The sequence below is a fragment of the Bombina bombina genome, chromosome 4, assembly GCF_027579735.1.
Source record: "Bombina bombina isolate aBomBom1 chromosome 4, aBomBom1.pri, whole genome shotgun sequence".
NCBI lineage: Eukaryota > Metazoa > Chordata > Amphibia > Anura > Bombinatoridae > Bombina > Bombina bombina.
Window position 1 is genome coordinate 354,850,267 of NC_069502.1, and position 12,852 is coordinate 354,863,118.

The following is a 12,852-nucleotide window of genomic DNA, read 5'->3' on the forward strand; positions in this document are numbered from 1 at the left end:
GAAGTTACCCCATCTCTTCAGTTATGTGTGAGAACAGCAATGGATCTTAGTTACAACCTGCTAAGATCGTCAAAAACCACAGGCAGACTCTTCTTCAACTTTCTGCCTGAGGCTAAAACAGTTCAACTCCGGTACCATTTGAAAATAATAAACTTTTGATTGAAGATAAACTACATAAATTCACCACATCTCTCTAGCTACTTCCTATCTAGTCGAGAGCTGCAAGAGAATGACTGGTAGTGGCAGTTAGGGGAGGAGCTATATAGACAGCTCTGCTGTGGGTGATCCTCTTGCAGCTTCCTGTTGGGAAGGAGAATATCCTACAAGTAATGGATGATCCGTGGACTGGATACACCTTACAAGAGAAATACTTAAATGTAAATAACTTTTGGTATGATTTATCAAATGTCCTAAAATTTTCAGAATATGTTTGAATAGATAGATTAATGTATTGTGAGCAGTTTGGGGGAAATTAGTTAACATCTAAGTTCAATTTTGTAAGTTAAGCCACATCACGCTCCCCAAAAAACAAGCTTAATGTCACTCATTTGCCTTGTGGGAATCTAAAATCCACGAAACTTGTAGGATAGGCTTGGATAGTGGAAATCTTGGGTTGTGCAAAATTATGCAGCAATTGGTTAACATTTGGCCACTTTTTTACTCATTAAAGGGACATTAAACCCAAATTTTTTCTTTCATGATTCAGATAAAGAATACCATTTTAAACAACTTTCTAATTTACTTCTATTATCTATTTTGCTTCATTATCTTGATATTCTTTCTTGAAAAGCATATCTAGATAGGCTCAGTAGCTTCAGATTGGTGGCTGCACATAGATGCCTCACGTGATTGGCTCACCATTGTGCATTGCTGTTTTTTTAACAAAGGATATCTAAAGATTGTAGCAAATTAGATAATAAAAGTAAATTGGAATGTTGTTTAAAATTGTATTCTCTATCTGAATCGTGAAATAAAATTTCTGGGTTTAATGGCCCTTTAAGCTACATTAAGCTATTTTCATATTAAATGTTTTCTGATGTTCCGCTTTTTCATTTTCATAGGGATATTAGATTAGGTTTAATATTTTTTATTTTTGATCATTTTGTTTATTTTTTTCTGTAATGTTAGACTTTTTTATTTTTTGTAATTTAATCTTAGGTTTTATTTTTAAATTAATGTTAGGATTTTTTATTTTAATTGTAACTTAGTATTTTTTTATTTTATGTAATTGGGGTTAGTAGGCTTAGTAATTAAATTAGTTATTTGCGTTTTGGGCGGTTGGTGGTTTAGAAGTAAATAGGTTAATTAGGTTTATTGCGATGTGGGTGGTTGGCGACTTAGGAGTTAATAGGTTAATTAGGTTTATTGCAATGTTAGGGGGTTGACGGTTTAGGGGTTAATAGGTTAATTAGGTTTATTGCAATGTGGAGGGTTGACGGTTTATGGGTTAATAGGTTAATTAGGTTTATTGCAATGTGGGGGTTTAGCTGTTTAGGGTATAATAGGCTAATTATGTTATTTGCATTGTTTAATTTGCGGTTAAGGTGTTATTTATTATTTGCGATGTGAGGGTTGGCGGTTTAGGTGTTTGTTAATATTTCTTGCGGGCACTTAGGTGTTTTTTTTGTTATAATTTGTGTGGGTGGCTAGGTTTTTTTATTATTTCGTGCGGGTGGTTATGTGTTTTTTTGTTATTTTGTGCGGGCGGTTGTGTGGTTTTTTGTTAATATTTCATGCAGGCTGTTTTTTTTTTCTTAATGCTTTGTTTACCTATGCCTCATCCAGGTAGATTCCGAAAATGGCAGGGTGGTGAAAGAGTCAGCCAACATTCCTCTTTGGATGCGTGCGCAACTGCTGATGGCGACGGACGCATAACAAACATGATTATAGTATAGATATGTATGTATGTCTATGTTACAGCCCTTTGCAGTCCTTTTTTTTTTTTTTAAACCTGCGACCTCATATATTTCAGTCCTTTTAACTTATATTTGCATTTTTATTAAAATATTTTTTATTAGATAGTGGGCCAGATTAAACTTGTGCAGGTTGTGCTCATATTATAAGTAGAAAGTAAAAAGTTATCGCTCTCATGCTAACCCGCCGGGTGCAAATAGCTGAACTTAGAATATTGCATGCGCAATAACTATCTCCCATAGAAGTCCATGGAGAAAAAAAGTGTCCTATAAAACAAATTGGAGAAGGCGCCATCTCCAATTTGTTTTATAGGATTCTTTCAAGTGAACAGCCATACACATAAGAAGAGCTGCCTACCAGTAACCTAGAACTTTGGAGTTTCTGGGTTGTTTTGCAACACTTTTGGGAATACATGGGATAATTCCCTATACTTGACTTTTATCACTTGTGTGATTTCACATAATATTATTATTGGTTTTGATTTTTTATACATTTTTTGTTTTTTTTAATTTTTATTTAATTTTTACTAATATGCACTATTGAAATGTTTAAATACAGTATATAATTTTTTTTATAGCACAGAATTTAGCACTTTGGTGTGAATACACCCTCTGGGGGGTAGTTATCAAGCCGTCAACCTCAAATACGCTGGAATTCCGCAGCGTATTTGTGGAGAGGCTGATTCGCCTTAGTTATCAAAGGCTAGATCCCGGCAAAAGTAGAATTTTGTGACGTAAACTTCGATCCGCCGGACTCAGTCCGACACAGATCGATTCTTACGTCACTCCAGATGTTCTGATTGGCTGATCCAATCAGCCAATCAGATTGAGCTTGCATTCTATTGGCTGATTGAAACAGCCAATAGAATGCGAGCTCAATCTGATTGGCTGATTGGATCAGCCAATCGGATTGAACTTGAATCTGATTGGCTGATTCAATCAGCCAATCAGATTTTTCCTACCTTAATTCCGATTGGCTGATATAATCCTATCAGCCAATCGGAATTGAAGGGACGCCATCTTGGATGACGTCCCTTAAAGGAGCTTTCATTCGTCAGTAGTCCGTCGGTAAAGAAGGATGTTCCGCGTCGGCGGGATGAAGATTCAAGACCCGGCTTGGAAGATGACATCGCCCGGATAGAAGACTTCTTCAGCGCCTCTTGGAAGATGACATCACCTGGATGGAAGACTTTTTCAGTGCCGCTTGGAGGATCACTTCATCGGATGGAAGATTTCTTCGGCGCCGCTTGGAGGATCACTTCTGCCGGTCCGGGTCTCCTCTTCAGTTCCATTGGTGGCTCAGCTGAGTGAAGACGACTAAAGGTAGGATGATCTTCAGGGGATTAGTGTTAGGTTATTTTAAGGGCGGTTTGGGTTAGATTAGGGGTATGTGGGTGGTGGGTTTTAATGTTGGGGGGGTTGTATTTTTCTTTTACAGGCAAAAGAGCTGAATTCTTTGGGGCATGCCCTACAAATGGCCCTTTTAAGGGCTGGTAAGGTAAAAGAGCTTTGAACTTTTTTAATTTAGAATAGGGTGGGGCATTTTTTTATTTTGGGGGGTTTGTTATTTTATTAGGGGGCTTAGATTAGGTGTAAGTAGCTTAAAATTGTTGTAATATTTTTAAAATGTTTGTAACCTATTTTTTTTATTTTTTGTAACTTAGCTTTTTTATTTTTTGTACTTTAGTTAGTTTATGCAATTGTATTTAATTGTAGTTATTTGTAGTTAATTTATTTAATTCATTTAAAGATAGTGTAGTGTTAGGTTTAATTGTAACTTAGGTTAGGATTTATTTTACAGGTGATTTTGTATTTCTTTTAGCTAGGTAGTTATTAAATAGTTAATAACTATTTAATAACTATTCTAACTAGCTAAAATAAATACAAAGTTACCTGTAAAATAAATATAATTCCTAAAATAGCTACAATGTAATTATTAATTACATTTTAGCTATCTTAGGGTTTATTTTACAGGTAAGTATTTAGTTTTAAATAGGAATAATTTATTAAAGTATAGTGTAGTGTTAGGTGTAATTGTAACTTAGGTTAGTTTTTATTTTACAGGTAAATTTCTCTTTATTTTAGCTAGGTAAGCTATTAAATAGTTAATAACTATTTAATAGCTATTGTACCTAGTTAAAATAAATTGAAAGATGCCTGTAAAATAAAAATAAATCCTAAAATAGCTACAATATAATTATTATTTATATTGTAGCTATATTAGGGTTTATTTTAAAGGTAAGTATTTAGTTTTAAATAGGATTAATTTAGTTCATAATAGAAATATTATTTAGATTTATTTATCTAATATTTAAGTTAGGGGGGTGTTAGGGTTAGTGTTAGACTTAGGTTTAGGGGTTAATAATTTTATTACAGTGGCGGCGGTGTAGTGGGGCGCAGGATAGGGGTTAATAAATGTATTATAGGTGGCGACGGTGTAGGGGGGGCAGATTAGGGGTTAATAAATTTAATATAGGTTGCAGGCAGGTTCAGGGAGCGGCGGTTTAGGGGTTAAACTATTTATTTATTTGCGGCGAGGTGCGGGATCAGCAGGATAGGGGTTAATAACTTTATTATAGAGGGTGATGGTATAGGGGGGGCAGGATAGGGGTTACTAGGTATAATGTAGGTGGCAGCCGTGTCCGGGAGCGGCGATTTAGGGGTTAATACATTTATCAGAGTTGTGGCAGGGTCTAGGAGCGGCGGTTTAGGGGTTAATACATTTATCAGAGTTGTGGCAGGGTCTAGGAGCGGCGGTTTAGGGGTTAGTAACTTTATTTAGTTGCGGGGGGCTCCGGGGGCGCCGGTATAGGGGGTAGAACAGTGTAGTTAGTGTGAGTGCTTAGTGACAGGCTAGCAATAAAGCTGGTAAAAAGCCGAAGAGCAGCGAGATCGGATGAGTGATAACTCTCACAGTCCGCTGTTCTTCGCCCCGCGGCTTTTTGACAGCTTTATTTGATAACTTAGGCGAATTTTTTCAGGTCCGTGGCGGCGATGTGAGGCGAGCTTAGGCAGGCGTATTGGGCCAGCGAAGGCAGGAAAGTTGACACGTTGATAACTATCCCCCAAAATGATTGATTTATATAGGTGCACCTATTAAACCCTTATTTAGAAGTTGGTTATGGAGAAAAAAAAAGTGGATAATAAACCTAACACCTCATTCACATGCAAACTCTTAATTTAGCCTTAAATAAGTAAACATTTTCAAGTATTGGTACATTGAACACATTTTTTAAATAAGAGTTTTAAAACAAAGTCTGTTTAATTAAAAGTAGTTTTTAAACTAAAAAGAAAAAATGTAACTGATCATTTCACATAACTTACATATTTATTTGCAATTACATCAAGACGTGGCAGTATTTTAACAGCAGTCATAATTTATTTACCAAGAAGTCTATTATCTGGTAAATGAAAATAATGTGACAGCTGGCTCAATACATTAATCCATTGAGTTTATAAAATGATTTTACATGGCAATATAGACAAAATTATGTCAGAAAAACTCAACAAAGTTTAAAAGTGTCCAGTGAAGAGTGCATTTTCATTTAGTTAATCAATGTCTTAAAAACAGAAGAAACCTTAATTTACCACATGAGCCTAATAACATTCAGAAAAAACTGTCCAACCCCAAAACATTATTCTAAAGAATCTGATATACTGTATACTGCATTTTTACAATGTTATTAAGCCAACATTTAAAGCAGTGCTTTCCAAACTGTGTGTCGGGACACACTAGTGTGTCGGCAGCAGTGTGTAGGTGTGTCCCTGCTTCAGCACAAATTTTTTTATTTTTTTTTTGGTTTCTGACTTTTCGCCTGCCTGCTACGCATATCACATGGTTGACATGTGATTGATACCTAGGGGGACACAGATCATCTTAACCTATTGGGGCAGCTCAGTGGGAACTTAAACTATTCCCATTGGCGGCACATTGGCTCCTGACTTCACGTGTAGTCTCCTTAATTGGCTCGTGACTGCATGTGTAGTCAGTGAGTGGGACAGCAGTGTGTTTGCAGAGCAGGAAGTAGTCAATCGGACTCACCGAGCTCTGAGGGTGGCAGCTTAAATGCTGAGCTGAAGTCAGTGGGGGTTTTTTTGCAACTAGCTCCCAGTAGTGCATTGCTGCTCCTGCTCTTGATATATGGATAGGAAGTGGAAGCTTAAAAATGTGAGTGTCTTTATCTAATATTACACCAAATATTCAGAAACTGTGTTCATCCCATCAACCTCATACATCCCATTAAAATAGTAAGTAGCTATTGGTGATATTAAACTTTTTTTTAATTCTTGCACATGCATACTGTTACTTGTAAATGCATTTTGTTATTATATCATTTATGTATGTGTCCGTATCTCTTAAAACAAGTTAGTTTAACCTCCTGTTTGCTAGTACAACTGAATTACTGTGTCGCGAAATTATGTAGGTCTAAAAAGTGTGTCACCAACATGAAAAGTTTGGAAAGCTCTGATTTAAAGGGATACTTAACCCAAATTTTTTTTCTTTCATGATTCAGATGCAATTTTAAGCAGCTTTCTAATTTACTCCTATTATCAAATTTGCTATATTTATTTAAAAAGCAGGAATATAAAGTTTAGGACTCTGTCTATTTTAGGTTCAGCACCCTGGATAGCGCTTGCTATTCCTCATTATTCTAAAGAATCTGATATACTGTATACTGCATTTTTACAATGTTATTAAGCCAACACTTAAAGGGATACTAAACCCAATTTTTTTTCTTTCATGATTCAGATGCAATTTTAAGCAACTTTCTAATTTACTCCTAGGGCTCTATGTACTAAGCTGTCTGCGAGTAGTGATGTCCCGAACTGTTCGCCCGCGAACGGTTCACAGCAAACATAGGTTGTTCGCGTTCGCGTTTGTGGGCGAACACATGGCGATGTTCGATCCGCCCCTATGTGTCATCATTGTGGAAACTTTGACCCTTTATGTCACAGCCGCCTGGCACATTAGAGCCAATCAACATCAGACACTCCCTCACAGACACTCCCAGCTACTCGGAATCCGCCATTTTAGACTCATAACGACCTTGCTTTTTTAATGATAGGACGTGTTATGTTTTTGCTCCTGACATTCATAGGAAAAACATAGCTAGGCTAGTGTATTTACAGTCCAGAAGGACTCCACTCATCTCTGCTGCAAGCACAGCACCCCAAAAAGCCCTTTTTAGGGCAATATTTCGTTATATAATATTTTTTTTTTTTTTTTTTTTATTAGCATTTGCCTGGCTTTCAGCTGTGTGTTTAAGGCTCACAGCATATGCTGTGACTACTGCCACCACTGATATCTCCCTAACAACATTAGTTTAAATTTAACTAACCCAAAAATATAATTATTTTTCTAGTGTAATTTGTTTTCATTTTCTATCAGGCCAGTGTCACACAGCATATACTCTGGTTCATTGCTCTGTGCCAGCCAGCAGCCAGCAGTGTTAATATCCGTTTATAACATTATTTTTAATTTAAAAAAAAAACACAAAAAAATATTTTTCTAGTGTAATCTAATTACATTTACTATCATGCCTGTGTCTGTCAGGCTCACTCAGCATTAATATACTTTTTTTTTTTTTTCAGTCTTTTGGTTTATTGGTCTGTGCCAGGCAGCCACCCAACACTCATATCTATTTTTCTTTCACCTTAATTTTAATATAAAAAAAAAAAGTTTAAATTTGTTTGCTGGTGTAATCTAATATAATTTTCTATCCAGCCTGTGTGTTTTGCTGACATAGAGAGCCTACTGTGTTTACTTGCTGACCTCCCTAGTCTATGAGCCACGACTCATATGTGTTTAACCTTTTTTTAATTTCCCCCCCAAAAAAATAATTTAAATCATTTTTCTAGTGTAATCTAATAGTATTTTCTATCAGGCGTGTGTGTATCCGACATACATAGCCTACTGTTTTTAATAGCTGCCCTTCCAAGGCTATCAGCCACGACTCATATGTATGTGCTTAACCTTTTTCTTAAAATTTCCAAAAAAAAGTCTTTAAATCATTATGCTAGTGTAATCTAATTGTATTTTCTATCAGGCCTGTGTCTAACTGTCTATCTGACTTACACAGCATACTGTTGTTATAATTGCTGCCCTACGTAGCAGCCAGCCAGTGCGACCACTCATAGAGTCATATGTGCATTGCACTTCTTAACATAATTTTAATATTAAAATCTAAAATTTTAAAATATTTTGCTTGTGTAATGTAACTTAATTTTCTATCAGTCCTGTGTTTTTGTCACTTACACAGCATACTGTGTTAAATTACTGCCCTACCTACCATCCACGACTCATATCTGCCAGCCTGTCTGCCAGGCCCAAGTAGCCAATTAGTGGCACAAATCACAATTCTTGAAACAGTAATAAAAAAAAAAAAAACATAATTTTTTGGACTGCAAATATTCAGTCTCCTAGGGCCATTGAATTTCATTTACCTCCTGCCTGCCACTGCCAGCCTTTTGTGCCAGGCCGTCTTGCCAACTATTTACACCAATCATAATTGTTGTCACAGTCAGAAAGTATAGTTATTAATTTAAATAAAACATTTTTTTAGTGTTGATCTTAACCCTCAGTTTGCTCGTGCCTTTGAATTGCACCTTTCTACAGCCTTCCAAGCCTGTGTGCCAGGCCTACTTAAAAAATATTTACACCAATCATATTTGTTGTGACAGTATTCTAATAATTAAAAATTAAAATTTTTGTTAATAGTTGCTGTGATTTGAATCGTCAGTTTTCTGGTGCCATTGAAACGCACTTTCCTCCTGCCTTGCAGCCTGCTGTGAGCCAGGCCCCCACCTAGCCAATTGTTGTCAGCAATCATATTTCTGTTAACAGTATTGCAAAAATTGTCAATCATCACTGTTTAGACTGTCAGTAATCAGTCTCCTAGTGTCCTTGAATTGCATCTCCCTCCTGCCTGCCATCCTTTTGTGCCAGGCCGTCTTGCCAACTATTTACACCAATCCTAATTTTTTGTCACAGTATAGTTACTAATTAAAATTAAAAAAATCTTTATTGTTGATGATCTTAACCCTCAGTTTGCTCGTGCCTTTGAATTGCAGTTTTATACAGCCTTCCAAGCCTGTGTGCCAGGCCTACTTAAAAAATATTTACACCAATCATATTTGTTGTGACAGTATTCTAATAATTAAAAATTAAAATTTTTGGTAATAGTTGCTGTGATTTGAATCGTCAGTTTGCTGGTGCCATTGAAACGCACTTTCCTCCTGCCTTGCAGCCTGCTGTGAGCCAGGCCCCCACCTAGCCAATTGTTGTCAGCAATCATATTTCTGTTAACAGTATTGCAAAAATTGTCAATCATCACTGTTTAGACTGTCAGTAATCAGTCTCCTAGTGTCCTTGAATTGCATCTCCCTCCTGCCTGCCATCCTTTTGTGTCAGGCCGTCTTGCCAACTATTTACACCAATCCTAATTTTTTGTCACAGTATAGTTACTAATTAAAATTAAAAAAATCTTTTTTGTTGATGATCTTAACTCTCAGTTTGCTCATGCATTTGAATTGCACTTTTCTACAGCCTTCCAAGCCTGTGTGCCAGGCCTACTTAAAAAATATTTACACCAATCATATTTGTTGTGACAGTATTCTAATAATTAAAAATTAAAATTTTTGGTAATAGTTGCTGTGATTTGAATCGTCAGTTTGCTGGTGCCATTGAAACGCACTTTCCTCCTGCCTTGCAGCCTGCTGTGAGCCAGGCCCCCACCTAGCCAATTGTTGTCAGCAATCATATTTCTGTTAACAGTATTGCAAAAATTGTCAATCATCACTGTTTAGACTGTCAGTAATCAGTCTCCTAGTGTCCTTGAATTGCATCTCCCTCCTGCCTGCCATCCTTTTGTGCCAGGCCGTCTTGCCAACTATTTACACCAATCCTAATTTTTTGTCACAGTATAGTTACTAATTAAAATTAAAAAAATCTTTATTGTTGATGATCTTAACCCTCAGTTTGCTCGTGCCTTTGAATTGCAGTTTTATACAGCCTTCCAAGCCTGTGTGCCAGGCCTACTTAAAAAATATTTACACCAATCATATTTGTTGTGACAGTATTCTAATAATTAAAAATTAAAATTTTTGGTAATAGTTGCTGTGATTTGAATCGTCAGTTTGCTGGTGCCATTGAAACGCACTTTCCTCCTGCCTTGCAGCCTGCTGTGAGCCAGGCCCCCACCTAGCCAATTGTTGTCAGCAATCATATTTCTGTTAACAGTATTGCAAAAATTGTCAATCATCACTGTTTAGACTGTCAGTAATCAGTCTCCTAGTGTCCTTGAATTGCATCTCCCTCCTGCCTGCCATCCTTTTGTGTCAGGCCGTCTTGCCAACTATTTACACCAATCCTAATTTTTTGTCACAGTATAGTTACTAATTAAAATTAAAAAAATCTTTTTTGTTGATGATCTTAACTCTCAGTTTGCTCATGCATTTGAATTGCACTTTTCTACAGCCTTCCAAGCCTGTGTGCCAGGCCTACTTAAAAAATATTTACACCAATCATATTTGTTGTGACAGTATTCTAATAATTAAAAATTAAAATTTTTGGTAATAGTTGCTGTGATTTGAATCGTCAGTTTGCTGGTGCCATTGAAACGCACTTTCCTCCTGCCTTGCAGCCTGCTGTGAGCCAGGCCCCCACCTAGCCAATTGTTGTCAGCAATCATATTTCTGTTAACAGTATTGCAAAAATTGTCAATCATCACTGTTTAGACTGTCAGTAATCAGTCTCCTAGTGTCCTTGAATTGCATCTCCCTCCTGCCTGCCATCCTTTTGTGCCAGGCCGTCTTGCCAACTATTTACACCAATCCTAATTTTTTGTCACAGTATAGTTACTAATTAAAATTAAAAAAATCTTTATTGTTGATGATCTTAACCCTCAGTTTGCTCGTGCCTTTGAATTGCAGTTTTCTACAGCCTTCCAAGCCTGTGTGCCAGGCCTACTTAAAAAATATTTACACCAATCATATTTGTTGTGACAGTATTCTAATAATTAAAAATTAAAATTTTTGGTAATAGTTGCTGTGATTTGAATCGTCAGTTTGCTGGTGCCATTGAAACGCACTTTCCTCCTGCCTTGCAGCCTGCTGTGAGCCAGGCCCCCACCTAGCCAATTGTTGTCAGCAATCATATTTCTGTTAACAGTATTGCAAAAATTGTCAATCATCACTGTTTAGACTGTCAGTAATCAGTCTCCTAGTGTCCTTGAATTGCATCTCCCTCCTGCCTGCCATCCTTTTGTGCCAGGCCGTCTTGCCAACTATTTACACCAATCCAAATATTTTGTCACAGTATAGTTACTAATTACAATTAAAAAAATCTTTATTGTTGATGATCTTAATCCTCAGTTTGCTCGTGCCCTAGAATAGCACTTTTCTACAGCCTTCCAAGCCTGTGTGCCAGGCCTACTTAAAAAATATTTACACCAATCATATTTGTTGTGACAGTATTCTAATAATTAAAAATTAAAATTTTTGTTAATAGTTGCTGTGATTTGAATCATCAGTTTGCTGGTGCCATTGAAACGCACTTTCCTCCTGCCTTGCAGCCTGCTGTGAGCCAGGCCCCCACCTAGCCAATTGTTGTCAGCAATCATATTTCTGTTAACAGTATTGCAAAAATTGTCAATCATCACTGTTTAGACTGTCAGTAATCAGTCTCTAGTGTCCTTGAATTGCATCTCCCTCCTGCCTGCCATCCTTTTGTGCCAGGCCATCTTGCCAACTATTTACACTAATCCAAATATTTTGTCACAGTATAGTTACTAATTCGAATTAAAAAAATCTTTATTGTTGATGATCTTAAACCTCAGTTTGCTCGTGCCTTTGAATTGCACTTTTCTACAGCCTTCCAAGCCTGTGTGCCAGGCCTACTTAAAAAATATTTACACCAATCATATTTGTTGTGACAGCATTCTAATAATTAAAAATTAAAATTTTTGGTAATAGTTGCTGTGATTTGAATCATCAGTTTGCTGCTGCCATTGAATAACACTTTCCTCCTGCCTTGCAGCCTGCTGTGAGCCAGGCCCACCTAGCCAATTGTTGTCAGCAATCATATTTCTGTTAACAGTATTGCAAAAATTGTCAATCATCACTGTTTAGACTGTCAGTAATCAGTCTCCTAGTGTCCTTGAATTGCATCTCCCTCCTGCCTGCCATCCTTTTGTGCCAGGCCGTCTTGCCAACTATTTACACCAATCCTAATTTTTTGTCACAGTATAGTTACTAATTACAATTAAAAAAATCTTTATTGTTGATGATCTTAATCCTCAGTTTGCTCGTGCCCTAGAATAGCACTTTTCTACAGCCTTCCAAGCCTGTGTGCCAGGCCTACTTAAAAAATATTTACACCAATTATATTTGTTGTGACAGTATTCTAATAATTAAAAATTAAAATTTTTGTTAATAGTTGCTGTGATTTGAATCGTCAGTTTGCTGGTGCCATTGAAACGCACTTTCCTCCTGCCTTGCAGCCTGCTGTGAGCCAGGCCCCACCTAGCCAATTGTTGTCAGCAATCATGTTTCTGTTAACAGTATTGCAAAAATCTTCAATCATCACTGTTTAGACTGTCAGTAATCAGTCTCCTAGTGTCCTTGAATTGCATCTCCCTCCTGCCTGCCATTCTTTTGTGCCAGGCCATCTTGCCAACTATTTACACCAATCCAAATATTTTGTCACAGTATAGTTACTAATTACAATTAAAAAAATCTTTATTGTTGATGATCTTAACCCTCAGTTTGCTCGTGCCTTTGAATTGCACTTTTCTACAGCCTTCCAAGCCTGTGTGCCAGGCCTACTTAAAAAATATTTACACCAATCATATTTGTTGTGACAGTATTCTAATAATTAAAAATTAAAATTTTTGGTGATAGTTGCTGTGATTTGAATCGTCAGTTTGCTGCTGCCATTGAA